Here is a 17,500-nt window from a genome sequence, read left to right on the forward strand (position 1 = left end):
AGAGAGAGAGAGAGAGAGAGAGAGAGAGAGAGAGAGAGAGAGAGAGAGAGAGAGAGAGAGAGAGATATCCACAGGTGAGTGACGCCTTATCAACAGGTAGTCAGGCCTAATCCCAGGTGTGAGAGAGAGAGAGAGAGAGAGAGAGAGAGAGAGAGAGAGAGAGAGAGAGAGAGAGAGAGAGAGAGAGAGAGAGAGAGAGAGAGAGAGAGAGAGAGAGAGAGAGAGAGAGAGAGACGTGGGTGGGAAAGAAGATTAAATTCGACGTTTACCGAACCAAAGGGATTTATGAATGAGAGAGAGAGAGAGAGAGAGAGAGAGAGAGAGAGAGAGAGAGAGAGAGAGAGAGAGAGAGAGAGAGACTATCCGTGTATATTTGATTATATTTCTGCGGCCAAATCCTCCTGGTTCTCTTCTTCCTCCTCTTCTTCCTCGTCCTCCTCCTCCTCCTCCTTTTCCTCCTCCTCCTCCTCCTCCTCCTTACTTAAGCTCCAACCAGCACACCACACACGCATATCTCTCTCCTCCTCCTCCTCCTCCTCCTCCACACGCTAGTGGAAGACTACTCACTACCTCCACGAGCTCCACGTAGCCAGCACCTCCTCCTCCTCCTCCTCCACCTCCTCCTCCACCTACACATGTGGATTGGTGTATGTATATATGTGTGTGTGTGTGTGTGTGTGTGTGTGTGTGTGTGTGTGTGTGTGTGTGTGTGTGTGTGTGTGTGTGTGTGTGTGTGTGTGTGTGTGTGTGTACGTAAAATAGTGTCTTCGCGTGTATGTGTGTGTTATATGTGTGTGTGTGTGTGTGTGGTGTGCGTTTCTTAATCTCGTGTGCACCAAAAAAACGTTCACGTGTAAGTCTAACCCCACCGTCGCCTCCCATTGGCTGAGTCGCTTAACCAATCAATGAAGAAGAATTTTTTGTAAGGGAAACTCGCAAATTTATTTTTTGTGGCATTATTTTGTTTTTTTCCATTATTTTGTTTTTTTTTTGTTTAGTCAGTATGGTTATTTTTATTTCAATACTATTTTTCCCTTTTCAGTATTTTTTCATATTTTGTTTTGTTTTAAGTGTTGTTTTTGTCATTATTTTTATATTTTCTGTATTGTTTTTTTATTTTTTTCAGTATTTTTATTTTCATTTTTTTCTGTATTTATATTTTTTATCTTCATTATTTTTTCTGCTTTTTTCAGTACTTATATTGTTTTTTTTCTGTATTTTACTATTTTCTGTATTTTTTCTGCTTTTTTTCAGTATTTTCATTGTTCATTATTTCTGTATTTGTCTTTTTTTTTCATTTTTTATTCTTTTCTGTATTTTTTCCGTAATATTTTTGTCTTTTTCAGTATCATCATTTTTTTCTCTTTTCAGTATTAATTTTTTTTTGTTTATTTTCTCTTATTATATTTTTCACTGTTTTTTCTGTTTATTTCTGTATTAATATATTTCTTTCTGTTTTTCCTGTTTATTTTTTTTCCTGACGTTTATTTTATATTCATGGACCTTTTACTGATTTCCTTTCGCTGTCTCTTAAATATGGAGGAGGAGGAGGAAGAAGAGGAGGAGGAAGAAGAGGAGGTTAAAGAGACTGGGAAATGGGAGAGGCAATGGTTTTCTCTCCTTCTTTTCCTTCCTTCCTTCTTGTCCTTCCTCCTTTCCTTCCTTTTCTTTATAGTTTTACTCCTCCTCCTCCTCCTCCTTTTCCTTTCCTCCTCTTTAGCTCCTCCTTCAAGAGACATATATTCCTGTTCACTTTGTTTTCCTCCTCCTCTTCCTTCTCCTCCTCCTCCTCCTCCTCTTCTTCTTTTTGGGAATAGGAGCTTGAAAGGTTTGCGTGGGAGGGGTTAATGAAGGAAGAGGAGGAGGAGGAGGAGGAAGAAGAAGAAGAAGACGAAATGTACATATAGAGAAGAAGAAAAAAAAAGTTTGATATTAGTGGGTTAGCTGCCAAAGGAGGAGGAGGAGGAGGAGGAGGAGGGAGAACAGTGCTATCCCACACGCAATAGAGCAGAATTAAATTTTCCACGAAATGTATCACAGAGGAGGAGGAGGAGGAGGAGGAGGAGGAGGAGGAGGAGAGGATTGGTAAGGATAGAGAGGTATTGCTGTCTTTTGGTAGCTCTCTCTCTCTCTCTCTCTCTCTCTCTCTCCCCTAGGCCAGTTCAAATAGACACTTACCTAACCAAATAGATCTTCGCACAAATTATATTCCTTTATTTCTATTGTTTCATCTTTCTCCATATTTTATTCTCCGCGTTGATGAGATTTGCACGTTGGCTTCCGGCGGTATGGAAATCCACCTTTGTTCGCGGTAATATAAGCGATGATTAAGGTGTATTTATGTTAATTTCGATATTCATGTGTTCTTTTTAAATGTTAATATCATCGGGAATTTTATCCGTTGTTTAGAAATTAGTGGGACGAATAGAAGGATCAGCCACAGTTATTAGAGAATTTATTGTTATAGAAATTTATTAATATGGAAAAATTTATTGTTACTTGAAATTTAAGGAAAATAGGAATAATGGGAATAGAAAGATAGGGAAACATGGAACAGATTAGGGAAAAAAAGGAAATAAATGAAAAAAATATCAGAGTAGGACAAAATAGATGAAAATTAGAAAGAATTAGATATAATAAAGACGTAAAAAAATATGATAAACTTTAAAAACGAGAGTAAATTCATAAACTCATTAATTCTATCCACGTGTTCTTTTTAAATGTTAATATCATCGGGAATTTTATCCGTTGTTTAGAAATTAGTGGGACGAATATGATGTTCAGCCACAGTTATTAGAGAATTTATTAGTATAGAATTGTTACTAGAAATTTATTAGTATAGCATTGTTACTAGAAATTTATTAGTATAGCATTGTTACTAGAAATTTATTAGTATAGAATTGTTACTAGAAATTTATTAGTATAGCATTGTTACTAGAAATTTATTAGTATAGCATTGTTACTAGAAATTTATTAGTATAGAATTGTTACTAGAAATTTATTAGTATAGAATTGTTACTAGAAATTTATTAGTATAGCATTGTTACTAGTAATTTATTAGTATAGCATTGTTACTAGAAATTTATTAGTATAGAATTGTTACTAGAAATTTATTAGTATAGAATTGTTACTAGAAATTTATTAGTATAGCATTGTTACTAGAAATTTATTAGTATAGAATTGTTACTAGAAATTTATTAGTATAGAATTGTTACTAGAAATTTAAGGAAGATAATAGGAAGAAATGAGAATGTAAAGATAGGGAACCATAGGGAAACATGGAACAGAGTAGGAAAAAAAAGTTAAAAAAATGAAATAAATGAAAAAAATTAAGTGTAGGACAAAATAGATGAAAAATAGAAAGCATTGGATATAATAATGACGTAAAAAAATATGATAAAACTACAAAACGAGAGTAAATTCGTAAATAGAAAACATACATAGAGTTTAAAATAGCTTAGTAGACAACAATTGTTCATTATTAATTAAAAAATAGCTAGACGAGAAATACAGGGACAAAAATAGACAAAAAGGCAAAAATAAAACAAAATTCACACAAAAAAACATCGATAAATCACAAAATTACATAGAACAGGCTGAAGTAGACAAGAAATAGACAAAAATGGACAAAGAATAGACAAAAAAATACGGAAATCGACAAACTTGTATAGAACATTGACCAAAAAAAAACAATGATTAGACAAAGAAACTATAACAGAAAGACAAATTAAGGAAAATGTAACAAAGAACAGTAGAACAGAAGTACACTGACAAAAAGACAAAAAATAAACAAAGTACCAAAAATATACAAACGAAACAAATTGACAAAATAAAACAAAATCACCAAGACAAAAAAAAACAACCAAAATTAATGGAAGAACAATAGCCGGCAATACCAGTCGGGCATAAGACAGACCAAAAAATCCAAAATAGACGTAAAAAACAAAGAAAACGGACCAGAATGTGACAAAAATCCACAAAAACAGACACAAAACAAAAGATCCTAACCTCACCGAAATCGAAACCTCTCAAACACACACAGAAAAAAAAGCCAAAAATATCCAGAACACAAAATAATAATAGAAAAAAAAGCAAAATAAAAGATACACGCCTCTCTTTTGGCTACTCTTTAATCTTTTATGGGAGCGGCGAGTAGCAGGCTTTTTTTTTTTTTTTGTACTCTTTGTTGCCCTTGAGCAGTGTCCTCGGATGTAAAAAAAAAAAAAAAAAAAATCCAAAACAGAAAATAACAAAAAATCGAAAAGTTATAAAAAAAAATGATGAAAAAATAGATTAAAAAAACAAAGGCGGTCAAAAACTAGCAGGCCGCGACGGTGTCCTGGGCGCGGCAGTTGTTTTGAATAAATAGAAGTTTTTATTTTTTTTATTTCCCGCGAATGTGTTGGGAGGCAAAAGTTTCCTGAGAGAGAGAGAGAGAGAGAGAGAGAGAGAGAGAGAGAGAGAGAGAGAGAGACTAATACACACAGAGGGAGACCGCCTTACACACACACACACACACACACACACGTAAAATAAGCCGCACTTCCTTACGACTGTGTGTGTGTGTGTGTGTGTGTGTGCGTGTGTAAGTCTCCTAAAGCGGCTTGCGTGCGTGTGTGGTTTCGTGTAGACTTGTGGCAAGTGTACGTCTGTGTGTGTGTGTGTGTTTAACTGTGTCTGTGTGGGAGGAAGGAGAGAGAGAGAGCAAGACATGTACAGCTAATCCTCACACACACACACACACACACACACACACACACACACACACACACACACACACACACACACACACACACTTAAGAATCCGCAAGAGAGAAAAAAAAAGTTATTAAAACTCTACGGATTTCTCGTTGCAAATTTCACTTATTATGGGACCAAATCTCACACACACACACACACACACACACACACACACACACACACACACACACACACACACACACACACACACACACAAGAAACCACTGCGGACATACCATAAAAAATGCATACCTGAGAGAAAAAATCTAACTGTGCATATTCGTGAGTCCAGCAGGAAGGAAAGACAGTTACTGGAGAATGTATGAAGGAAAATCAGAGAGCCATGGAGCTTTGTAAAGAGCCGAGTGGTGAGGACGAGAAAATGTGCTACGGCTGGAACTAATGGAAAGGAAAAATATATATCCTGAAGTAACGGAAAAATAAAATAGGAAAATAAAATAGAGAAAAGATCAGAGAACAGGAAAAATATATATCCTGAACTAACGGAAAAATAAAATAGGAAAATAAAATAGAGAAAAGATCAGAGAACAGGAAAAATATATATATCCTGAACTAACGGAAAAATAAAATAGGAAAATAAAATAGAGAAAAGATCAAAGAACAGGAAAAATATATATATATCCTGAACTAACGGAAAAATAAAATAGGAAAGCAAATACAGAAAATATCAAAGAACAGGAGAAATATATATCCTGAACAAACGGAAAAATAAAATAGGAAAAGAAAACGCAGAAAAAATCAAAGAACAGGAGAAATATATATCCTGAACTAACGGAAAAATAAAATAGGAAAAGAAAACGCAGAAAAAATCAAAGAAAAGGAGAAATATATATCTTGAACTAACGAAAAAATAAAATAGAAAAAGAAAACACTGAAAAGATCAAAGAACATATCATAGGGACTAGTAATATGGGAAACGAAAATAAATACAAAGAAAATCTGTATTTGTGAAAGTAATATAAATAAAATACTATTACTCCTGAAAAAAACAAATAACTAGAAATTTTGATAAAAACGCATAATTTTGATAACCAACATTAATACTTATAACTAACGATTAATATTGATAAGTGCGAGAAATTTAGTGTTGACAAGAGTGTAAAATTGTGAGTTATTGAAAAAAAAATAGAAAGGTTGTAAAAATACCTCGATGATTGATTTTAACATCTGAAAACAAATCTGAAAATACATTATGTTGTTGAAAAAAAGTTACGAGAAATATTGACAGAACTGAGTAACAAAGAAAACTTTAAAAAAAAAGAAAATATGTGGTTGAAAAATCCTGCGAAGTGAATAATATATGAAAATAATTAATCTAGAAAGCTTCTGAACTTGAAATTGAAAAAATAATAGTTAAGTGAAAGTGAAAAAGATAAAGATTAACACAAAGGAAAAAAATATCAGGAAAAGAAAGGAAATAAGTAAAAAAAATGCTGAAAATATAGATTGAAACAAAAACAACAAAAGTATAAGTGACAAAAAAGTAAAACAAAAATAAAACAAAAAAATAATAGAAATAAAAAGAAAAAAATCTATTGAAAAAGAACATGAACTTAGAAAAACAAATAGTGTAAACAAAAACTTAGATAAATAAGAAAACAACTTGAACTCTAAACAAGGGAATCGGATCCTGAGCTAAAGAGTGTTGGATCCTCTCCCTGACAGTGTGTGATCCGCTGTGCGAGGCGAGGATTGCGTGAATAATAGAATCGGCGACCACACCCACCATGACGCGGTGAGTAGCCCTGGAGGAGGAGGAGGAGGAGGAAGAAGAGGAGGAGGAGGAGGAGGAGGAGGTAGGAGGAGGAGGAGGATTAGGTAGAATAAGAATAAAAAAAGATGTTGGAGGAGTACTACAAATAAAAGAGAAGGGGAGAAGAAGAGGAGAAGAAGGAAGAGAAGAAGGAGAAGGAGGAGGAGGTTAGCAGGAGGAAGAAGAGGAGGAGGAGGTAGAATAGGAATAAAAAAGAATTTGGAGGAGCACTAGAAAAAAAAAGGGGAGAAGAAGGAGGAAGAAGAAGGAGGAGGAAGAGGAGAAGGAGGTAGGAGGAAGAGAAGTAGGAGGAGGTAGAATAAGAATAAAAAAAGAAGTTGGAGGAGCACTAGAAAAACAAGAGAATGGGAGAAGAAGAAGGAGGAAGAAGAGGAGAAGGAGGAGGAGGAAGAAGGGGAGGAGGGGTGAGGGGGAAGAGGAGAATGATGATGAGGAGGAGGACCAAAAGTAGAAAAGAATAAAAGAAAGTGAAGGAGGAGGAGGAGGAGGAGGAGGAGAACAGGAGCAAAGAGGAGGAGGAGGAGGAATACGAGAATGAGAAGAAGAGAAGAAAAGAAAAAGAGTAAGGGAAGAAGTAGGAAAAGGATTAGAAGGAGGACAAAGAGGAAGAGGAGGAAGAAAATAAGTAAGAATTGGAGAAATATTAAATGGAGGAAAAAGAGTAGGAGGAGGAACTAGAAGAGGAGGAGGAGGAGGAAGAGGAAGAGGAGGAGGAGGAGGAGGAGGAGGAGGAGGAGGAATCACATAAAAGAATTGAAATAAAACGTGAAATGAGAGGAAGAGGAGGAAGAAGAAGAAGAAGAAGAAGAAGAAAAAAAAAGGAAAAAAAGAAGTTGCATGAGGAAGAGAAGGAGGAAGAGGAGGAGGAGGAGGAGGATTAAGTTAGAAATATTGCCTTGTTCTTTATTATGAGCAAAAAAATATATATTTCTCCTTTTATGGTAGATTTTTACTCTAATTTAGAGAGAGAGAGAGAGAGAGAGAGAGAGAGAGAGAGAGAGAGAGAGAGAGAGGGCAAAGTACATAGGAAAAAGCAAACAAAACTGTGTCGAAATATTGAACCAAGTCACGAGAGAGAGAGAGAGAGAGAGAGAGAGAGAGAGAGAGAGAGAGAGAGAGAGAATCAGTGTGTGTTAATGTCTTTTAAAATTAATCAGGTAAATAATCCAATTAAATTTATATCCTCCTCCTCCTCTTCCTCAACCTCCTCCTCTTCCTCCTCCTCCTCCTTTTATCATTAATTTAACTTGACCCCAAAACTAACCTGTGGAAATCACGTGACCAGAAAAGAGGAGGAGGAGGAGGAAGAGGAGGAGGAGGAGGGAGTTGATTGATGGAGAGAGGGAGGGAAGAATGGGAAGGAATGAGGATAAGGAAGTAAAGAAAGCCGGAAGTAAGGGAGGAGGAGGAGGAGGAGGGGAAGGGAGGAAGACAATGGAAGGGAGGAAAGGGGCGGAAGGGAAGAAGAGAAGGGAGGGAAGAGGAAAAGAGGAGGGATGATAAGGAAGAAGAGAGGGAAGAATAGATTGAAGAAAGGAAAGAAGGAAGGAAAAATATTAAAGAAAGGAGAATAAGGATAAAAGAAAGGAAGGAAGGAAGGAAGGAAAGAAGGAAGGAAAAATATTAAAGAAAGGAGAATAAGGATAAAAGAAAGGAAGGAAGGAAGGAAGGAAGGAAGGAAAGAAAAATAAAGAAACTAGAATAAGGATAAAAAAGAAGGAAGGAAGGAAAGAAAGAAAAAAATAAAGAAAGGAGAATAAGAATAGTAGAAAGGAAGGAAGGAAATAGAGAATAGTACATAAAGAAAGAAATAAAAAAATAAATGGAATGAAAAAAAGAAGAAAAGGAAAACAAAATTAAAGAAAATGGAAGATGTAAGAAAATTAAAATAAGAAAGAAAATAAAGAAAAGGAAGAGAGAGAGAGAGAGAGTAATAAATTGACACAGTAACAAAGGTAGAGAAAATATACATGAAAATAAATAAACAAATAAATATAAAAAAATATAATAAATTCTCTCTCTCTCTCTCTATTTATTACACTGTTTCCTGACCCACCTCTCTCTCTCTCTTATCGGAGCCGCAATATTGAGAGAGAAAGAGAAGAGGAGGAGGAGGAGGAGGAGGAGGAGGAGGAGGAAGGAAGGGTTGCTACTACTGGTCCTCCTCCCCCTCCTCCTCCTCCTCTTCTTCCTCCTCCTCCTGCTCCTCCTCCTTCGTCACCAACCCGATAACCCGATTTTTAAGAGTGAAAGAAAACGGGAGTATTTTATTGAAGGGGGGACCCGCCTCTCTCTCTCTCTCTCTCTCTCTCTCTCTCTCTCTCGTTGTTATTGCTCTTTTTTCCTCCTTTTCTTATTTTTTTCCTCTTTTTTCTCCTTTTCCTCCTTTTCTTCCTTTTCCTATTCTTCTTCCTCTTCCTCTTCCTCCTCCACATCCTCTTCCTCCTCCACATCCTCTTCCTCCTCCTTCATTTCTTTCTCTTCTTCTTCTTCTTCTTCTTCTTCTTCCTCTCCTGTATTTCCTTTTGCTTTTCTTCGCCTTCCTCCTTCTTTTCTTCCTCTTCCTATTCTTCTTCTTCCTCTTCCTCTTCCTCTATTTCCTTTTGCTTTTCTTCTTTTCTTCCTCTTTCTCCTTCTCCTTTTCCTATTTTTATCCTTCTTCTTTTCTTCCTCCTCCTCCTCCTTATCCTGATCCTCCTCTTCCTCCTCTTTACTCCACCTTTCGTCCACCTCTTCCGGTTGTAATTTTTCCTCCTTCCCTCCTCCTCCTCCTCCTCCTCCTCCTCCGATAATCAATTGAGGTGTAAAGGCAGCACTGAATTATATACCTCCACGCCTCCTCCTCCTCCTCCTCCTCCTCCTCCTCCTCCTCTTCTTCCCTGCCTCCCCCTTCTAGAGATAAAAATGGATATGAATAGAAAGAGAAAGATAAATGTAGACGAATGGGAGAGAGAGAGAGAGAGAGAGAGAGAGAGAGAATATAATGACGTCACAGATGACAACCAATTGGAGGAAGGGAAAGAGAAGAGGAGGAGGAGGAGGAAAGAAAGAGGAGAAGGAAGAGGAGGAGGAGGAGGAGGGAAGAGAAGAAATAGGAGACGGAAGTAAATGTTTTATTGTATGGGAGAGAAGGAGGGAAGAGGAGGAGGAGGAGGAGGAGGAGGAGGAGGAGGAGGAGGAGGAGGAGGAGGAGGAGGGAGATAAAACAGAGGAAGGAGAGGAGGAAATGAAACGAAAGTATAGAGATAGATAGACGTGGAAGGGAAGTAGATAATGGAGGAGGAGGAGGAGGAGGGGGTTGGAGGAGGAAGGTGGAGGAGGAGGAGGAGGAGGAGGAGGAGGAGGTAAATGTGGTGTTTATAGATACAGAGTAGGGAGGGAGGGAAGGGAAGGAAAGGAAAATGGAGAGAAGAGAGAGGAAAGTGGAGGAAGGAAATGAGGAAGGAAGGAAAGTTAGAGAAAGTAAGAGAGAGAGAGAGAGAGAGAGGAGAAAGGGAGGATGCTGGGATATGAACAAACCTTTTCCTCCTCCTCCTCCTCCTCCTCCTCCTCCTCCTCCTCTTTTTCCTTTCCTACTGTTTCCTCTCTTCTTTCCTTTTCTCCGCCCTTTACTTTTCCTCTCATCTCTTCCCCTTCATCTCCTCCTCCTCCTCCTCCTCCTCCTCGATCTCCTCCTCGTTTTCCCCTTCCTCCCCTTCCTCCTCTTCCTCTTCCTCTTTCCCCCTCCATATTGATTTTCCAACACTGCTGCCACCACCACCACCACCACCCACTTCCACCAAAACTACTACTACCACTACTACTACTACTACTACTACTACTACTACTGCTACTACTACTACTACTACTACTACTACTACTACTACTACCACTACTACTACTACTACTACTACTACTGCTACTACTACTACTACTACTACTACTACTACTACTACTATTGATAAAAACATTGTTAGAAAACTTTTAACATGTAATTTTCTCTCTCTCTCTCTCTCTCTCTCTCTCTTCTTTTTTCCTCTCTTCAACTGGAGGAAAGTTACCTCCTTGTTGCCCTCCACCCGAGTGAGATATTTCTCTCTCTCTCTCTCTCTCTCTCTCTCTCTCTCTCTCTCTCTCTCTCTCTCTCTCTCTCTCTCTCTCTCTCTCTCTCTCTCTCTCTCTCTTAATCGTAATGTAATCCTTGTAATTACTGTTCCTCACCTGCCCGGCTAATTATTATTATTATTATTGTTATTATTATTTTTATTATTATTATTATTATTATTATTATTATTATTATCATTATTATTATTATTCCTTTTTTTCTTCTGCCTACCTTTCACCTTCCTCTTTTCCCTTACTTCCTTTCCCTTCCCTTCCCTCTTCTTCCATTCTCCTTCTTTCCTTCTCCTTTCCCCTTTATTTCTCTTTTCTTTCTCCTCCAGCCTTTCTATTCCTCTCTCTCTCTCTCTCTCTCTCTCTCTCTCTCTCTCTCTCTCTCTCTCTCTCTCTCTCTCTCTCTCTCTCTCTCTCTCTCTCTCTCACACACACACACACACACACACACACACACACACACACACACACACACACACACACACACACACACACACACACACACGTACACACACATAAATCTGGGTCTCGTAGTGGTCTCGCGCGGAACTAAACACCGACTTTTTACGACCCGGACCTAGAGAGAGAGAGAGAGAGAGAGAGTGGAGTGAATCATAAAATTTAATCCAGATATGTTTCGAACCATCCACTCTCTCTCTCTCTCTCGTACGGTTCAACACGGATATACTGTCAAGATACAAGACATCAACTGAGAGAGAGAGAGAGAGAGAGAGAGAGAGAGAGAGAGAGAGAGAGAGAGAGAGGAAGGGGAGGTTGATGTTAGGAAAGGGAGAGATATTAGGGAGAGAGGGAGAGGAAGGGAGAGAAGGGAGAGATGGATGGATGGAAGGAGAGAGAAGAGGAAAGGGAGAAGAAAGGAGAGTTAGGAAGATAAGTAGAGAAGGGAGAGGAGGTAGAAAGAGGAAGGACAGGGAGATGGAGAGGAAAGGAAGGAGTAGGAGGAGGGAAGGGAGGGAGGAAAGGGAGAGATGGGAGAGGGAGGTAGGGTTGGGGAAGGGTGGAGGGAGTAAAGGGAGAGAAGGGAGGAAGGGAGGAAGGGAGGAGGGAGAGAAGATGGGTGGTGGCATTGGTCCAACTAAACTTCTGGAGTCGCCAAGCTCTCATAATTTATGCCCTTCATGCCTCCCTTCCCTTCCCTTCCCTTCCCTTCCCTTCCCTTCCCGTCCCTTCCCTTCCCTTCCTTTCCCTTCCCTTCCCTTCCCTTCCCTTCCCGTCCTTTCCCTTCCCGTCCCTTCCCTTCCCGTCCCTTCTCTTCACTTCACGTCCCTTCCCTTCCCTTCCCGTCTCTTCCCTTTCCTTCCCTTCCTTCCCTTCCCTTCCCTTCCCTTCCTTCCCTTCCTTTCCCTTCCCTTCCTTCCATCCTTTCCTTTCCTTCCCTTCCCTTCACGTCCCTTCTCTTCCCTTCCCTTCCCTTCCCTTCCCTTCCCTTCACGTCCCTTCTCTTCCCTTCTCTTCCCTTCCCTTCCCTTTCCTTCATGTCCCTTCTTTTCCCTTCACTTCCCTTTTTCCCCCTTCCTTTACCATCCCTTCTCTTCCTTTTCAGTCCTTTCCTTTCCCTCCCTTTCCCAATCTTCCCTTCCCTTCCCGTTCTTTCCCTGCACCTCTCCATTTCCTTTGTTTTCTTTGCTTTACTTAATTTTCCCTCACTTTCTTTTCCCTTCCATTTCCTTCCCTTCGCTTTCATTTCCTTCACTTCAATTCACTTCCTTTTCCAACTATGTTTTCCTTCACTTTTCTTCCCTTTCCTATAATCCTCTTCCCTTCCTTTCCCTTCCCCTTCCGTCTACTTCCCTTCCCTTCCTTTCCCTTCCCCTTCCGTCTACTTCCCTTCCCTTCCTTTCCCTTCCCCTTCCGTCTACTTCCCTTCCCTTCCTTTCCCTTCCCCTTCCGTCTACTTCCCTTCCCTTCCTTTCCCTTCCCCTTCCGTCTACTTCCCTTCCCTTCCTTTCCCTTCCCCTTCCGTCTACTTCCCTTCCCTTCCTTTCCCTTCCCCTTCCGTCTACTTCCCTTCCCTTCCTTTCCCTTCCCCTTCCGTCTACTTCCCTTCCCTTCCTTTCCCTTCCCCTTCCGTCTTCTTCCTCCTCCTTCCTTTCCTTCCTCCTCCTCCTCCTCCTCCTTCCTTCCTTTTCCTTCCTTCCGTCTACTTCCTTCCTTCCTTTCCTTGCCTATTCATCTTCATTCTCTTCCTTTATTTATTCTAATATCTCTCTCTCTCTCTCTCTCTCTTGCACTTCACTATAGGGCTTTTATGTCCTTCTTTATCGGTGTATACTGGGTTATCGGCTCTCTGTCACCACCATTGCTTTTTTCTCCATCCATATTCTCATTCACTGGCGCCAAACTTCTTGTCCTCACCCTCCCTCCTCCTCCTGCCTCCTTCTCCTCCTCTTTCCTTTCCATTTCTTTCCGTTCCCTTCCCATCTCTCTCTCTCTCTCTCTCTCTCTCTCTCTCTCTCTCTCTCTCTCTCTCTCTCTCTCTCTCTCTCTCTCTCTCTCTCTCTCTCTCTCTCTCTCTCTCTCTCCTCCTCAAAACTTCATCTCTCTCATCATAATCATAAGTCCTCTCATCTCTCCTCCTCTCTCTCTTCTCTCCTCTCTCCTCCTCTTCTTCTTCTTCCTCCTCCTCCTCCTCCTCTTCCTCCTCCTCCTCCTCTTCTACTCCTCCTCTTCTCTCTTCCATTCTTCCTTTAATCTCTTCCCTTCTTCCTTCAATCTCTTCCTTTCTTCCTCCTGTTTTCCTCCTTCGTTTCTTCTTCCTTTCATTCTTCTTCCTCATTCGCTTCCTCTTCTTCCTCCATCTTCTTCTTCCCCTTTTTCTTCCTTCTTTCCTTCTTCCTCTTTTCTTCCCTTCGAATTCCCTTTCTTCCATATTTGTTTAATCTTTAACGACGATTTTTTTTTGGTTATCTTTCCTCCTTTTTATTCCGATCCTTATCTTCCTTCTCTTCTTCCTTTCTTCCTTCTTTCCTTATTTGTCTTCTTCCTCTCCTCCTTCCTTTTTCTTGCTTATTATTTTTCATTTTTTTCTCTTTTTATATATTCTTTCCTCCTTTCTCCTTTCCCCCACTTCTTCTTTCTTTCCCCTCTTCCTTCCTTCCTTCCTCTCTTCCTTCCTTCCTTCCTTAAGTAGTCGCTATTAAGACTTTTCAAAACTTTTATCTCCATTCTTTCCTTCTCTTTATTCCTTCCTTCCGTCTCTCCTTCCTTCCCTCCTTCCCTTCCTTCTCTCATCCCCTCCCTTCTTTCCAGCACCTCCTCCTTTTCTTTTTCTTCTTTTCTCTTTTTCTTACCTTCCTTCCTTCCTTTTTTCTTCCTTTCCTTCCTTCCTTCCTTCCTTGCTTTATTTCCTACTTTCTCTCCTTTCTCCTTTTGTTCCTCCTTTCCTTCCCTCCTTCCTTTTTTCTTTCTTTTCTCCTTCCTTCTTTCCTTTCTTCCTTCCCTCTCTCTTTCCTCACTTCCTCTCCTCCTCTTCTAATTTATTTGTTTTCCTTACGTTTTTCTCTCCGTTCTTTCCAATTCTCTCTCCATCTTTCCTCCTCTCCCTTCCTCCCTCCCCTCCTCCTCTCTCCCTTTCTCCTCCTCTTACCCTCCTCTTCCTCTCTCTCTCTTTTTCTCTATTGCATTGTAAACAGTAACATAATTTTGAGGTCTCTCTCTCTCTCTCTCTCTCTCTCTCTCTCGCTTTCTCCTCACGAAACCAAAAATAACAAATAAAAAAATCTGATTAAGAAGAAAAAAATACGGACCAATCACTATCGCTGTTAATTCTGGTTCCGCCTTGTGATTGGCCGAGGCGGGACCGTCCTCGCCCTCCCATTGGCTGGAATACGATGACGCCAAATTGCTAATAAGACTCGTGCTCCCGAAATCGCCAACTTGCTGGAGGTTCAGAGGGAGAGAGAAAAAAAAAGTGATGATTTTAATGATGGTCGGGGGAGGGGGGATGGTGGTGAGGAGGAGGAGGGGGGTAAGGGGAAGGTGGTTGTATTGTTGTTTTGTTTGTTTGTGTTGTGTGTTCCTGGTGAGGAGGGGGGGGGAGTGGGGGGGGAGAGGTAAAGGTATTATTATTGTTATTATTATTATTATTATTATTATTATTATTATTATTATTATTATTATTATTATTATTATTACTATTACTATTATTATTTGTCTTCATATATATATAAAAAGATTTTTTTTTCTCTCTCTCTCTCTCTCTCTCTCTCTCTCTCTCTCTCTCTCTCTCTCTCTCTCTCTCTCTCTCTCTCTCTCTCTCTCTCTCTCTCTAATATGATTTCTATTTAATCCCTTCTCCCTAAACCCTTAAACACACACACACACACATACACACACTCTACACTGGCCCTGTATGTGTGTGTGTGTGTGTGTGTGTGTGTGTGTGTGTGTGTGTGTGTGTGTGCGCGCGCGCCGTTAGACACCTGTTACCTGTCTGTGTTCGCGTGTGTGTCTAACATTTTTCTTATACCTTTATTTCTTTGTGTTTTTCTCTTTATCTATTTTCATCCTCTTTTACTTTTTCTTCCCTCATTTTTGTCTTCTTTAATTGATCCTCTCTCTTGTTTGTCTTCTCTCTCCTAATTTTTTCTCCTCCTTTATTTTCCTCTCTTTTTTTCCTCCTTTTTTTTCCTCATTGTTCTTTCTTTTCTACATCTTTTCTCCTCTTCATCAGCCTCTTCTTCTCTATTTCTTCCTCCTTTTTTAATCTTCCTCCTCCTCCTCCTCCTTCTACCTACATATCTTTCTCCTTTTCCTCCAGTTATTTTCCTTTTCGCAACCTCTTTTTTTCTTTTGTTCTTGTTCTTCTTCTTCTTCTTATTATTATTATTATTATTATTATTATTATTATTATTATTATTATTATTATTATTATTATTATTTGTCTAGTTTTTTCATTGTTCTTTTATTCTTTAATTTCATCTGCATTTATTTCTCTTCTTTTCTTTCTTCTCCATTTTCTTTCCTTCCTACTTTCTTTCTTTCCTACCTTCCTTCCTTCCTCCTTTTTTATATGATTTCCTTTTCGTCTTCCCTTCTTCCCCTATCCTCCTTTTTTCTTCCTCCTTTTTTCTTCTTCATCCTCCTCCTCTTCTTTCTTTTCTTCCTCTTTTTTCCTCTTCATCATCCTCCTCTTCTTCCTTCCATTCTCTCACGCCTCCATCTTTCCATATGTGCTTCTTTCTTCGTCCTTTTTTCTTCCTCTTTTTTTTTACCCTTCATCCTATTTCTCTTCCCTTTTCTTCCTCTTTTCTCCTCTTCATCATCCTCTTCTTCCTTCCATTCTCTCACGCCTCCATCGTTCCATACGTTCTCTCTTCTTCGTCCAGTCTCAGTACAGCCGCTTAGGAGGACCTCGGCAACGTTTACTCTCCGATGTTTTATGATAAGTGGTTGTAAGTCTGTTTGTTCCCCTTATAACGTGGATATTGAGTGTTGTGTGAATTATTGTTGTTGTTGTTGTAATGTTCACTTGGTGTTATATTAGTGTTTTTTTTTCTCGTGTATTTTCTCTTTTTTTGTTGTTGTTTGTCTTTTGCTCAATTTCCTGTTTTTTTCCTATTTTTCTTTTCTATTTCTTTTTTTTTTTCAATTTCCTTTTTTTTCCTATTTGTATTTGCTATTTATTTTTGTTCAATTTCCTTTTTTTTTCATTTTCCTATTTTTCTTTTCTATTTCTTTTTTGTACAATTTCCTTTTTTCTCATATTTTTATTTTATTTCTTTTTGTTCTGTTTTGTTTTTCTCGTTTTTATGTTCCTTCCTTTGTGTTTTCTTTGCTGTTTCTGTTCTTCATCTTTGTTATTCCCTTTCACTTTTTTTTTGTCATCGCTTTCCTTTTGTTCACTGTTCTTGTAATTGGATGTTTTGTTTCAGTAATATTCTCAGAGCTATATATTTTTTTTTTTTTAACTTCAGTGCTTTGATATTTTTTTAACTTCAGTTCTTTGATATTTTTTAACTTTAGTATTTTGATTTATTTATTTTTTTTTTTTTTTTTAGGAAGAAAGACTGTCATTTTTATTTTCTAATTTATATGATGATAAATTCAATACCTCCAAGGTGTTGTAACTATAATTTCTAGGCTGTTGTATCGTCTGTTGTTGTATTGGCCATGCTGTTCTATTAATCTTTTCTCTCCCTGGATTCATGTATTCAAAATCTAACTTTTTCGCATTTTATTTCAGTAAAGAGGTGGTGTTTTTAGGGCATAACGTCTATTGTATTTCTAGACTGTTGTATTTGTCTATCGGTGTTTGAGTCATGCTGTTTTGTATTGACTTTTCTCTTGTATTCATGTATTTAACCTTTTGAGCTTTTATCAACATTTTTCAGTAACAAGATAAATTTAGGGTATATTGTGTTCTGTATTTTTAGGCTGCTGTCCGTGTCTTCTTTGTCGTGAGAAGTAACACTGTTGTGGTAACCTTTTCCTTTTCAGTATTTTCTTAGCTTTCATTTTCATCAGTATTATGCATTTTTATTATTCATCAGAAACAATATATATTTTTCACTAGGATGTTGTTGTCACGCCTTCATTGTTGTATTAAAAGCAAAGCCGCTGTTCTTTGTTATTTTTTCTTGCATTTTATAAATATAACACACGAGGCACGTAGGTTAGTGTTAGTGAGCGTTAGTGTTAGAGTTAGTGATAATATGAGTGGCGTTCAAGAGGGAAATAGTGTTAGAGGGCTAGAGGGGAGTGTTTATTATATATGCCTGTCTTCTAATAACACAGACAGGTTAGTGTAAATTAGTGTTTGGCAGGTTAGTGATGGAAGTGATTATACTAATTTTTGTGTGATTAGTGAAATTAGTTTCTTTGGGAGTAGTTAGAGTTAGAGGAAAATCA

The 17,500-nt window shown here is 38.6% G+C and overlaps 1 protein-coding gene across 1 annotated transcript in view; it reads left to right on the top strand.

The window, feature by feature from the left end:
- The window catches only part of LOC126981948 (innexin inx2-like), a 186,296-nt gene that overhangs the window by 54,783 nt on the left and 114,013 nt on the right, over window positions 1-17,500 (top strand). The gene's annotated exons all lie outside the window — the stretch shown is intronic.

This window comes from Eriocheir sinensis, chromosome 49 (genome assembly GCF_024679095.1).
Source record: "Eriocheir sinensis breed Jianghai 21 chromosome 49, ASM2467909v1, whole genome shotgun sequence".
NCBI classification, from domain to species: Eukaryota; Metazoa; Arthropoda; class Malacostraca; order Decapoda; family Varunidae; genus Eriocheir; species Eriocheir sinensis.